At 43.5% G+C, this 14,150-nt stretch overlaps 1 protein-coding gene and 1 long non-coding RNA gene across 4 annotated transcripts in view; one reads left to right on the plus strand and one right to left on the minus strand.

Moving 5' to 3' along the window:
- Adtrp (androgen dependent TFPI regulating protein) overlaps positions 1-14,150 on the minus strand; it is an 82,738-nt gene that overhangs the window by 26,280 nt on the left and 42,308 nt on the right. The gene's annotated exons all lie outside the window — the stretch shown is intronic.
- Positions 9,084-10,114, plus strand: LOC116082209. The gene is made up of 2 exons (XR_004115210.1): positions 9,084-9,345; positions 9,775-10,114. It is a non-coding gene; the product is annotated as an uncharacterized LOC116082209 (long non-coding RNA).

Below are 14,150 nucleotides of genomic sequence, written 5' to 3' on the forward strand. Positions count from 1 at the left end.
GACAGATTAGGGATGGCCATTCAGAGGCCAGGTTTAATACTGTTTTGCAACAATAAAGAGAGCCATGCAAGAGCAGGTGGGGAGCTTTCCAGGTAAGAAGGACTGCATAGGCAAAGTCCTAGTGTAGGAAAGACTTCAAGGTTCTTTGGAAAAGAGGAATGGCAAGAACACCTAAAACTCACCAGACATTGGTGACATACACCTTTAATCCTAGCACTTGGAGGCGGAGGCAGGCAGATCTTTGTGAGTTTGAGGCCAGCCAGGGCTATATAATAAGACCCTGCCTCAGCACAGACTGACAGACAAATTCATCTCAGTACATCAAGAAGAGAGGGGACCCATCTGAGCTTTCAGTAGTCTGCCTGATAAACATAGTTGACATGAACTAGGAAGCCATGGAGGAGAATCAAGCAAGATTGTATATTCTGATCTATTATACTATCATGAAGAGAAGGTTGAGAATGGCAACAGATATGACCAGTTTAGAGCTTTGCAATGGGTCATGTAGGAAGTAGTTGTATCCCCCTTCAGCAGTGGCTCTAGAAGGGGCCCAGGAATACTACCTCCTTGGGTAGAATGGATAAGATGTCGAAGGAATTGGCAAGGTCAATACTGGCTTTTATTTTTATCTGTTAAATAATTTGATTGGTTTATATAGTCACTAAGCATAGTTCTGGGTTTCATAAAGAGAATTTCTTTCAAATGTGTCATATGCTTTGTCCGTATTCATTGTTATCACCCCTGTGCTTTTTCCTGCTTCACAATGTGTCTTCTTCCTTCCCCTGCCTCCCCTTCTGCTTTCATGTCATATATGTATACAGCTTTTATTTATATAAAATTTAGGATCCACCAATTAAGGAACGTATGCTATGCCTGTCTTTCCAAGTCTGAATCATTTCACAAAACATGATGACATCAAACAGTATCCATTTTCCAGATAGAATGACATTTTACAGCCTAAGCTTGTTGGAATTCATTCTGTGGCCAAGACTGGCCATAATTATGTCCACAGAAACCCTCCTGCTTCAGCCTCCTGAGTGCTGGAGTTACAGGTGGGAGCCTCTATACTCAGTTTATTTTTAGTTTTATAGCGTGAGAGTCTTACAATATAGCTCCAGATAGCCTTAAAACCACAATTCCAATTCTGGCTTCTGTCCTAAGCAATTAGAACATAGCTCCAATTCCCAAGTTGGAAAGCCCCGATAGGCTTGGTTACAAAAATAAAACACTCAGTTCTGGACACATCAACTCAAAAAAGAAGGGGGACTCCAGACCATTAAGGCTGCATCGAAGAAGGCACTCAGAAGGAATGCTACACAATGAAGAAAGAGAAGAACATCCATAAGGTCACAGGAAAGCCAAACCTGTCCCAGAACAGTAAACACAGGAAAGCCCCAGACATTACAAAAAGAAAAATGAGAGGAATGAATGCATGGCTTTCAATAATAACTCCATATTTAATGATTTCAGTTCTCTCATCAAAAGACACAGACAAGCAGGCTGGCTTCTCAAAACAGACATCTCTATTTGTTGCCTACAAGAAACATCCTCCATTTTATAGACAAACACCACCCAAGAGTACGAGGAGGCTGGAAAAGTGTGTTCCAAGAAAATGCAACCCCAGAAAGCAAGCAGACACGACAGCGGTGTCATCGGACAAAATAGATTTCAAACCAAAATGAGAAGAGATAAAAAAAAAAAAGTCACTTCATATTGATGATTGGAACAACCCATCAAGAGGTCTTATCATCGTCCAAACCATGGTTATATGGAACAACTATGTGACGAATTTCACCCAACTACCTCTGCTTGATATAAAAGCACAGATTGGCATCATCCAAGAACAGTGGGTCATACCAAGACCTCCTTCACCCATACTAAAAACATCCAGCCAAAACATCAATGAGGGAACATCAGGGTTAAGACTAGCAGATCAAACAGATTTAACAGACATTGACAGAATATTCCATCTAAACACAAATGCACATTCTTCTCAGAAGCTCATGGAACTTTCTCAAATTTCCCTTCAGAGATCTCATTCTTTTTCCATAAGCGTACCCTTTGGTGAGGGGTGTGAGTACTAAGATCTATGTTAGTGCCCATGGGCTATCTTTATTGTGTTCCTCTTTCTTACCAGGGGCTCTCAGTGATTTGACACTTTGCAGGGACTCTGTGGTTGGTGTCTGGTCTTTGGGGGAGGTGCTGGCCCGTCTGCAAGGCCCTGCGTACCTGCTGGCTTGCGTGGAGGAGAGCCAGAGAGGCACTGTTGCGTATAGAGGTATGTGTTGATGCTCGTGTGAGCGTGAGCGGCTGGCGGTGGAGGAGGGCTGGTTTGGTGTTGTTTTGGTTTTGAGATAAGGATTCACTTTGTGGATAGTCTCAAACTTACAATCCTCCTGCCTCAGCCTCCCAAGTTCATCATGTGCTGATTTAACAGGGTCTCAAAATGGAAGAACAGGCTTAAGCCCCGCAGATGAGAACCCAACTGTGATCCAAGCTGTCGGAAAAGTCGCAATCAGGAGTGAAGAACTAAACCAGACAGGATGTTGGGGGCAGCAAACAGGAAGCAGCCTACAAAGGATGAAGTCAAACTGCTTCCCTAACAGGAGTGCCTCAGTTCCTGGGAGGGAATATCGCAGGGGCTTTAGGTGCAAAGGTGATCAGAGAGTCATAGAACCAAGGAAAACTCTTTTGGAGTCCTAAAACATAGAAATACTGCTTTGTATACCTGAGTACCTACCACTGCACCACAGCAGGGGCAGAAGACTGCACCTAGATCTGTCTAGAAACTGGTCTTTTCCTCTTCTTCTTCCAGTTTGACATCTCTTCCTTGATTGGTCCTGTTTTTCACCTTATTTGCATGCAATCCCATTCATCTAATCAGAATCCATTTGGCGCTATAAAGCTCAACCCAGAAGTCTTAGAAAGGCAATCTCATTTACATACACAACAGAGGAGGAAGAGTTTAGACTCCACTTGCTAATGGAGACAAGTCCTAAATCCTGGATTTTGCTGGGGGCCAGGATCCCAGAGGTTTGGCTTCCAGAGGCTCTCTGGGGAAGGCATCCTGACTTCAAGACCCTCTAGAACAAGCGGATCACAGGCTTGCTGCGTCAGAGACTTCTGCTCCAAGCCAGGAACTCACTCAGGCTCCCACTGGCCCAGTCTCTAGGACTTAGCCTGCAGCCACCCAGGTAGGGGGAGCCTTCAGGACTCTGACTGCAGAAGAGAATGTGTTCCTTCAGCTGTCTCCAGCCTTGAAACCTGCCTTGGATGGAAAGCTTGACATCCCTGTTACTCCTATGGCTGACCTGCTTTCTGTAGGCCTGCTCTCAGATGGCGTCCCAAAGCCGTCCAAGATCTCTCCAGCATAAACTCCTGCCAACGGTTTCTCCACTGGCACCTCAAAGCTTGCTAAGAGCACAAAGCTGTGATACCCACCATCTTTCTTGACTGGCACCCAAAGCTTGCTGACAGCACAGGCTGTGATACCCACAAGCTCTCTTGGTTGAGTCCTCCTGCAGCTGAGCGTCTCAGAGTCCTCTCTCTTGTTTGCTCAGGACGTTCTTAGACTGAGGCCAGATCAAGACCCTCAAGATGGGAGACTCGAACATCTCAGCACCACATTGGCCTAAATCAAATTTGCTTTTTTTCTTTTCTCTTTTTCTTCTCAGAACCACGAAGCTGTTATCTTTGCTGCTGAAACCCATCCCCAAGTCTGAGAGTCCAGTGATTCCTCGGTCTCCACAAAGGATACAGGATCCTTTGGAGTACCAAAATATTAGTATATTCAGGCCTTTGTCTGAAACAGAGCTTTTCAGCAGTCCTAATGCTGTGACTTTTAAATACAGTTCTTCATATTGTAGTGACCCCCAACCATAAAATTATTTCATTCTGACTTTGTAACTGTAAGTTTGCTACTGTTATGAATCGTGACACAAATATTTCATATGCAGGATATCTGATTTGCAGACCCAAAGGCTGAGAACCACTAGTCTAAAACATGGTAAAATTTTCTTTTGTTTTTACAATCTATTTATTTAGTGTGTGTGTGTGTTGTATGTGTGTGTGTGTTCACATGTGCAATGGTACGTATGTGGGGGTCAGAGAATAACTTGTTGGAGCCAGTTCTCTACAGTGTGAGACCTGGGCTGAGCTCAGGTTATAAAGCAAGTGGTGGCAATCACTTTTATTCAGAGCCACCTGGCTGGCTCACAAAACATGGCATTTACTTAGAACCTGTGTAACCATCCTCCACACTTTAGGTCACCCTGACAGAATTACAATGGCTAACACGATGTACATTCTATGTAAACAATTGCTATCCTGATTGCTTATAGGATAGCAAGAAGAAGAAAGTCTGAACATGTTTGGTACATAAGAATTTCTCCCAATTATTTCTAGTTGTCATTAATTGAGTCTGCAGATTCGAAAACTGGAATACATTTGAAAATGTGCCCTACTAAGGATTTCCCAGGATTCTTTCATCTGAGGTGTCTGTCTCTAGCATCACACAAGTGCCCAGGAGATAGTATTTTGTTTTGTTTTGTTTTTTCTGCCTCTTAGACCCCTGTGGAACTTTCTTTCCTACTTCTTGAATCTGATGCTTCATTGTTCTTAAACTCTTAAAAAAAAAAAAACCAGTAATTATCTCTTCAAACATTGCCTTTATCTCATGTTTTTGTTATTTCTCTATTTTATTTTAACTTTGGGAAATTTCCATTCCTTTCTTGTATGTAAGCCCAGCATTTTAAAAGATTTTTTTTTAAAAAAAAATGTTTTATTTAATATTTGAGGTGTCTATTTCTTAATGAGAGTTCTTCCTTTCAGGGCCACTTTTCCACCATGCAGCAGGGATGACAATGACTTTGGGTGCTGATTCCTTGGACTATGGATTCCTTTCTACGTAAGTTAATAAAAGTCATCACTGTTCTGTAGGTGGGAAAGTGTCTGACTTTGCAGTCTGAGGAGCTGAGTCTGGATTCCCGGAACCCCCATGAAGCCAGACATGGCAGCAGGTGTCGGTAATCGCTGCACTCCATCAGTGAAGTGGGAAGGAGATAGGAAGTCTGGAGACTTTCCATCCAGCTAGCCTGGTGCAATGAGCAAATGGCCCCGGCTCAAGCAAGGTAGGAGAGGAAGTCCCAATTTAAGGCTGTCACCTCTACATACATTCTATTGCATATGTGTAGCCATACTTGCAGATATGTCTCACACTCTCTCTCATACACACACACACACACACACACACACACACACAAGGTTTTGAAAAGTATGAAACTTTTTTAAACATCATGAACATGATTCAGAAGGAAGTATGAATTTTATGATCATGTGGCATCAGGATTCACTGAAAAAAAAAATCAAAATCTGTTCAAGGAGTCCAATGCTACAAGGACTGGCAATTTAGGTGACTATTGTAAAACACGGGATGGTGGCATCGGAGAAACTCCTATGGAAGAGGGAGCTCTCTATCAGATGCTATAAATAAACCATGTTGCACACTGTGTGGAGTGTATATGACCCCTACATTTTCATCCAGGAATCACAGCTAGCCCCAGGTCTACAGTCTTCCCACCACCTGTTGTCTACTTCCACCAGATAATTGTGAGCTCTTGAAACTGTGTGATTTGGGTATCTCTGAGCAATGAAGAGAATAGGGTGGAAGCTGGGCAATTCCAAGTTGGCCTCAGTTTCACTTCATTCATTACATAACTACAATTCAAGTGCTACACATATAACATGTTATGTGTGCTGGAGGATATATGCATATATAAGTGCATAGGTATGCTTGTTCATATCTATGACCCTCCTACAACTGAGGGCTGATTCTTTAGACCCCGCCTTGCCACAGATGGCCACGCCTCTCTGCCCACCTCCTGCTAATAGTCACACCTCTCTCCAAGTTCCAGTTATGCCGGAAGTCCCGCCTCCAGAGACTGAAGATGAAGCTGCTGCTTGGGCCAAGTTGCTGACCAACTTGGGGGAAGGGTTTTGCTTTACCTATCTACCTGTTTGCTTGTAATAAAGAGGATTGAATGAATGATGGTGAACTGAATGCACACCATGTGTTGGTCTAATTTTTTCAAACCCTTCCTGCATTTCCGGTACCTGAATTAATTTTCAGGCCCTTTTACTCCCATTCCATATGACCCATTTGTACGTGTGGCCGCAGGCGGCTACACATATCTGCACATATGCAATAAGGGATCAACAACAGCCACCTTGTTCTTTCCCTCTCCATCTTTGTCTATCTGTCTGTCTGTCATCTATTTATTTACTTATCAAGACAAGGTCTCTCATTTCAACTACAGTGGCTGCCCAGTGAGCACAAGGGACCTGCCTGCCTCTGTCTCCTTCCCTTCCCAAACCACTGGGGTTATGGAATTTGCAGCCACACCACCTAGATTTTTACAGGAGTCCTAGGGGATTTGAACTCAGGCCCTCATGCTTGCACAATACCTCACCCACTGAGCTATTTCCCCAGTCCCATATATAACATTTCATTTGCTCATCTGAGACTTAAAGAGGGTCAATATACTTTCCTTGTTCTAAGGAACCCAACACTCAGACAAATTCTTAACTTTCTTGAAACTGGACACAACAATGACAGAAACACAGTCCTGTTTGGGCTGTAAAAATCTCCCCCCATAGGCTCATGTGAACATGTGGTCCCTAGCTGGCGACCTTATTTGGGAAGGTAATGGAACTTTTAGGAGGTGGACAGAGCCTTACTGGAGAAGAAGATACAGAAGGCAAACCTTAGGGTTTATTGCTCATGGTTTGTTCATTCTTTGGTTCCTGACTGCCAGTGAAGGTGCCCACCTGTCCTCCTGACCCTGCCACAATGTTTTCGCCACAATGATGTCATGTGTCCCTTTAAACTGGAACCCCTAATACACCTTTCTTTCCTTAAATTGGTTCCAGTTAGGTATTTGGTTACAGCAATGAGAAAAAAAAAAACAGATAAAAATCAAGGTTTCAAGGTACTGGTCTTTCTTTTTTTTCCCCCCATGAAATCAAAAATAAACTTGAATATGCTTGAGATATAGAGGCTTAGACATAGAGGGACTGCTTTCATTGACCTTGATGTAAGGTTTAGAGTAATGTCTGAGCTACAATGTTTTCAGTCCTTGTGTGTATCCTTTTCAATCTTTTAGCCCAAATATACCTTTAACACAGGTGGAGGGAAGTTTGTAAAGATGTAAATCCATTTACCACATAGGCCATTTTCTAATGGTGTGTATATAACGATGCCCCCACATTTACCTCATGTTCTAGAACCTCAATACAAATGGAAAAAAAAGCTACTAAAATCAATGTCCATCTTCAGTTGAACATATAATCCCTTATTACCATTGTCAAATATCCCCTAACATCTATTTCTCGAGTAGCTTTTTCCTGCTAAGCTTACACCTTCTGTGCTCACAATGACAATTTAATGCTACCAACTCTGACATCGGATTATGAAGTATTATTTTAAAATATGTCAGTATAACTCTGCATATTAATTAAAATGTTCCCACATACAAGTCTTGAACTCGACTCCCTGTGCTAACTGGAGACAAAGGGCCTTTATTAAATGCTATCTGACAGGCTCAGTGTTTTAATATCTGTGCCAATCATTCCTACCAAAGAATACTCATTGTTGAGCATGAAATAGGTAAGAAAAAAAATCTCAAGGTATGATTATCTGCTAGCGTCATGTGACCTGAGGATACATAACAAGCAATAATGGTATCTGCTAACAGAAGTCCCTGTCTGGCTACCTGTCCTAGTGGGACCACTGGTATTACTGTTTCCGTTGGGTTAAGATGATCACAGTTTGAAAATGGATTCTTTGATTGGCGAGTTCACCACTTACTTTCAGGTTTTACATTAATGGAGTTACTCAATATTGATGTCTAGAGGTTTTGTTTTGTTTTGTTTTGTTTTGTTTTTTTGCCCTAGGCTGTTAAAAGGTTGCCAGTGTACACTTGGTACTCCAGAGAATTCCTGAGTTAAAAAAAAAAAAAATCCTAGCTGGAGCAGATCTTACTCACACTTCATAACTATGACGTACACACCTGTCTTTCCTGTGGCTTAGCATGCTTAAGCTTCTGAAAGACCAGATCTTGGGTTCAGACTCCATCCATCTTAGAAAAGCTGACCTAAGATTGAACTCAAGTTAATTAACAGGCCAGTACCTAGCCCCAGTTTCTGGGCTACCCCCCACCCCCAACAAGACCCATGCCTAGCACCAGTTTCTAGGTTATTCCCCCAATAAATCTACACCTCTAGGTTACAAGCCTGCCTCTGACACTTCACTTCCTAACAACTACTAATCAGGAGGAAGGCAGAAGTTAAATTTATGGTTTGGATTCCCCAGCATCAGCAAATTATGTTAAAGGCCATAATGGCCCTCCAATCAGATGTGTACTAAGCTAGACACCCACTTCTTGCCTCTAAAAATGCTTGCCTGAAACTGGGCTCCGGGCCCCCTCCTGTTCTCCTGCATCAGAGACTGGGACATGGCTCAGGCTCAAGCTTGAATAAAGAGACCCTAATGCAACTGCAACTTCTGCTTTCCTCCTTCATGGGCTTTTTTGGAGTTCAGGCATGTTTCCTGGCACACTGCCTGGAGGAAGTTCTTATCCCTCTTCTTACTCCTTTTCAGCTTTGTTTGAACCAACTATTTTCGAAGTGGGTGAATCCAGCAAATAGTTGAAGATGATGGGAGAGGAAAGAAACCAGACAGATGTCTTCGCCTGCTTAGCATCATTGTAACAGAATACCAGAATCTATGTAACTTAATTTCTTATAGTGCCGGAGTCTGCGGAGTCCAGCATTGAAGGCTCTGCATCTGGTGAGGGTCTTCTTGCTGTAACATCTTTGAAAAGTAGATGCTTGTGTGGTGAAGGAATACGATGAGGACAGAGAAAGGAGAGTCAGACTCATCTTTTTATTAAGGACCCATCTGCACATCTCACTTAATTGCACTCTTCTTAAATCCAATCGTTGTATTTATGAAGACGGGCACCCTCATGACCTAATCACCACTTAAGGTCCTACCTCTCAATTCTGCTGCACTGGGGACTGTTTCCAACACGGGACTTAGAAGAAACACTCAAACCATAGCACCAGTGGAGCAGCGATTTCAACAGAGTTGGTGAGATTCAGGCAGGGATGGCAAAACAAGGCCTTTTATACACATGTGCGATGTTTAAGTCATGGATTGGGAGAATCAAGGCACAGGAAGAGTTAGAAGTTGGAAAACCCGGGTCACAAAGCATGAAGAACTGAGAATCCATGCGGGTGCCCTGGAAGCCTCTGGCAACTTTACTAGACCATCCAGGAGGCTACTGGGTAATGCCCAGCAGGTTTATTGTACTGGCTGGTAATCCACCCAGAGGAGAAGTGGAGGAGGGGAGGAGGTAGAATTCCCAACTAAGCACAAGTGGTGTGTGATGGGCAGAGGAGGTGAAGAGGCAAGGGATGAGAGCTATGGGGGATGGGTGAGGGGCTGGCAGCAGCTATGTTCAAGGTTGGGTCTCTGCATTATCTCCCCTTCCCCTCCCCCTGCCCCTGTGGCCGCCTGTAGGGTTAGTGGGCACTGAGAGTGAACTGGCTGCTTATCAGGAAGGGAGTTGGGCATCCATTCAAATCTGCCTGGGGAGTCTACCCAGGTCACATACCAGGGGGCCGATCATGCGTATTTTCATTTGTTTCCAGATTCAGGAACTTTTGGTCTCTCCTACCTACTTAGCTTTTTATTTTTGTCTCTTGGTATTTCAGAGAGGTCCAGGATCTGCTGTTTCAAGTGTCTGCCTCCTGGTAGTCTCCAGCGAAGTCATTCTTCCTTTTGGGGTATTATACTCGGTTGCCGGTTGCCATGGAAGTGAGGGCTGGCTGATTCACACAGAAGGGGGGCAGGGCCCACTCGCAAGCCCTCAAGCACACTGGATGATTTCAGTTACTTAAATCCCTGCAGCTTCTCAGAAGACGTCGACACCATTTTGATGATGTTTGAAAACCTTTGACTTTGATTTAGAAATTGAGATGCATTTTTAAAAATCTGTGACCTGTATGAAAGCAGGCTATTGATAAAGAACCAAGAATAAATGGAACTTTGAAAGCAGGCCACTCCAGCATAAATAGGAACGTCTCTCTGAATTGGGATTAAAAGGAAGAAGAAGGGAAAAACCCCCAAAACCCCAAACCACAACAAAACCAGGCAAGCTGATGTCATCCTGGTTCTCCAGAGATGAAGAAAACAGGCTTAGTGAAAATCTGGTTGATTCTAGTTACAAAAAGCCTGCAGTGGATGATAATCCTGACGCAGGTCACTGTTAGATGCCCCTCTGTTTGCAAGAATGGCTCAGTTCTTGCCCTGCAAGTAACTGTTAAGGAAGCCAAAATTAGTTTCGGGTTTCCCTGCTGGGCTTTTAAGTGTTTATTTGCCTTCTCAGGGTCTCTCTGGTGAATGCTGGAGGACAGAGAAACCCACCATAGGTTAGGAAGTCAGGCAGAAAGCAAGGACTGCACAGTGTCTCTAAGCAACGCTCAACCCGTAACCACACCCCCGAAATTAGGCCCGACATCCTGTCCAAACAAGGGGGGTGGTTAATAGCTGTGCTTCTCTGTGCTGGGGCTTCCTATAAACTCTGGCAGCTTGGCGCTCTTCCCCACCCACGGTCGGTGTGTCCACAGGAATGTCCATCCACGGTCTTCACCAATGCCCACTGTCTTTGGAGTCACAGGAGACGTTGTATCCTCAGCACTGTTTTCTGCTCACGATGGAAACACAATGGCTGTGCTTTGAATACCGCTTCTCTCTTGCCAAAATTCCTGCTGAAACTTTGAAGGATTTGAGCCTTTCCCAAGTACCTGGACTGGCTCTTGCAAGAGCAGATTAGTCTGCTCTTTGTAACAGTGGAATCATCACACATTCATACCAAGTATCAGCCCCCTGCCTGCCCACTTCCATATGCTGAGTTGCCAAGTTGTTATGCAATCTGGCATCTGAGGCCTTCACCAGGTACAGACATCTAATCTTGAATTTCCCAGTCACTAAGACTGTTGAGCTGAATAAACCCCTTTTCTTTATAAATTGTTTAATCTCCAGTATTCTGTCATAACAAGGGAAAATGGACTAAAACACTGATCTAGAGTAGAAAATGGTCAGAAAATATTTTTAGAATTTCACGATACAGGGCTGGGAAGATGGCTCAGCGGGTAAGAGCACTGACTGATCTTCTAAAGGTCCTGAGTTCGGATCCCAGCAACCACATGGTGGCTCACAACCATCCGTGATGAGATATGACACCCTCTTCTGGTACGTCTGAAGACAGCTACAGTGTATTACGCCAGAGAAAGCGGGTCAGAGGAAGCAGAGGTCCTGAGTTCAATTCCCAGCAGCCACATGATGGCTCAGGGCCATCTGTACAGCTACAGTGTACTCATACACATAAAATAAATAAATAAATCTTAAAAAAAAAAAAAGAATTTCACTATACAAAGATTGGGATCAGAGGTGATGTGAAATGGTGTCCCCTGAGCTTATGGCTCAAAGAAACTTCACATCTTTCAATAGGTGACACATTCAAAATGCACAGCAGCAGAGGGGTTGACTGCAGAGATGGTTCTGCAGGTAAGTCCCTGCCACTCAAGTGTGAGGACCCATGTGTGAGTCTCCAGAACACACAGACTAGCTTGGCAGGATAGAGCTCATCTGTAATCCTAGCATTTTCAGGAGATGAGAGGCAGAGGTAGGAGAATCCTATCTCCAGAACCAACTAGCTGAACAACAACAGTTGTCAGACAATGAGAACTGATACCAAAGATCTCTGAGCTTTGCAGGCAGATCACAGCACGTGTATCCATGGAACTCACTGTAAGGCGCACACAGAGACAGACAGAAACAGGGAAAGATAGAGACAGACAGAAAGAAAGGAAGAAAGAAAGAAAGAAAGAAAGAAAGAAAGAAAGAAAGAAAGAGAGAAAATGAGAGAGAGAGAGAAAGAGAGAGAGAGAGAGAGAGAGAGAAACACTCCTGGTGGAACTGGGCAAAGCACACTAAGGATTTATTTATTTCTTATACTTATATACAAATCTATAACTATCTGAAAACAGCTTAATTGAGAGAAAATGAAGGAATAAAGGAAAACCATGCATACAGTAGGTGTTGTATGTTTGCAGATAAAGATTGTGCAGGGCAGGGAAACAAACCCTTCTGTCTAGTGACTGATGTACCTTGAGAAAAAGCTGTATTAAGAATAAAATGTCAGAGAAAACTCATGTTTACATTCAGGGTCATGAGCTCAATCTAGCTTGTCACAATTCAGCTTCGGCTACCTCTTCTGGTCCCTGGCAAGGTGCTCATTCAGCACGGAGAGCTGGAAACATTTTAGTTCCCATTCTATGCTATGCCCACATTTGTGTCTCCAGGGAGCAGGGCTAGGCGTGATGAGTCACTACTACTTGGTAGTGGCTAGCACTGTGAGGTCACCAGCTGGATAGAAGCAAATGTTTGTAAGAATAGAGTCAAGACTGCTATTTTAAGTATGTTATATAAATAGATTTTTTAATTCCTTGTCCTTTTCTCTAGATTTAACAAGATTTAATGTGAGACAACAATAATGTAGTGTCTCTTCCCAGAATTCTCACTAGGAAAGAGATTTGTGGAAAGCTTCTGAGTTGTCTACCTGGTCTGGTGAGATTTCCCCATTACAGCTAACCACCTATGTAGACAGCAACTCCTAACTAACCCCATTTCAATGTTTTTAAAATCTAACTATTGAAATTCATGGATACAAACAATTCTAAGCTCAAAACTGGCTATCCATTTCCTTTGACTACAAGATAACCAACAACCAACATCAATAAAACAAGTTCTTATCAGTAAAGCTCTTCAGCATTTACCACCTATGTTTTTCTAGCCCCAACTCCAGTGTCAAACACTCCACATTCTAGAATAGTGATCTACCGCTGAGCTACATCAGCCCCCTACCCCCTTTTCTTTATTTAATCCCCCTGTTCCTGTGAGGTCAAATAGTATTCACTTGGTGTTTTTCTTGGGGTCTCAGTATACTGTTAAATCAATCTGATCAGTGCCCCTTTAGAAGAGAAGGTATAGAGGCACACATGCATGGGGAAGGTAATGTAGGATGGATGAGGCCGCTTCTTCACTAGTGGGATGCTATGAAAGGTTTCTATTGTTAACAAACAACAATTCCCTCTAGTGAGCAGGGGCTGGTGGGGGAAAGAAGGAAAGGAGGCAAGTAGAAGTTTCTGGGAAAAAGAAAAAGAAAAACTAGGAACTGACATTATCAACATATGAGAATATGGCAATCAATATCCCTCAAGATCCAATTTTCTCCTTCCCAGGCTAGTTTCTCTTTCTTCTGTCATAACTATCTCACTTGTGTCATAATGTCATTGACAAATTACATAGTGCCTTATCTTCTTTACATGGGCAGTGTGTGAGTTTTTAAAAGACAGTACTTGACCACAGTTCCCTAACCACAAGCTTCAATGACATCGCTACCTTTGTCTAGCTGGATGAACAGAGTCCCTTATCCTCTTTGGTGTTTGGTGGCGCTTTGCAAGCTGGAGAAAGTGTATGCAGTAAGGGTGTTGCCATCATAAAGCATAGCAACAGAAGGGTGCTCCCCAAAGATGTCTACATCTCACCTCCTGGAAGCCTTCCTTGGGAGTGTTGCTTTGCGTGGTCAAAGCGTTTTGGTGATTGTTATGAGTTGGGTTACCTGTGTCTAAAGAGGGTGATTGGAGGCTGAGGGATCAAGGGTGTGTGCAGGGAGGAGCCATGGAGGAGGGAGACACAGGGTTTATAAGGCCTGGAAACCAAGGTCAGCCATCTGTGACTGTCATGTCCAGGATGGATATACTTTATTCCTTGGGATTTATCGACTGGTACTTAGCACAAACATCTCCAACAGAGCTTCTGGGTGGGAGAGAGAAATCTGAGACAATGCCTGCAGGTTATCCAGCCGTACTTCTGGTGCCTAAGACATACATACTTGTCAGGCAAGAATCATATACCAGTACTAGAGAGTGTCACCATGTAAACCAGTGCTTTGTGTTAATATTTTCTGCTCTTCTCTCTGCCCCACCCCTGTCTTTCTCTGCCCCACCCCTCTCTCTCTCTCTCT

The sequence above is a fragment of the Mastomys coucha genome, unplaced genomic scaffold (genome assembly GCF_008632895.1).
Source record: "Mastomys coucha isolate ucsf_1 unplaced genomic scaffold, UCSF_Mcou_1 pScaffold7, whole genome shotgun sequence".
NCBI lineage: Eukaryota > Metazoa > Chordata > Mammalia > Rodentia > Muridae > Mastomys > Mastomys coucha.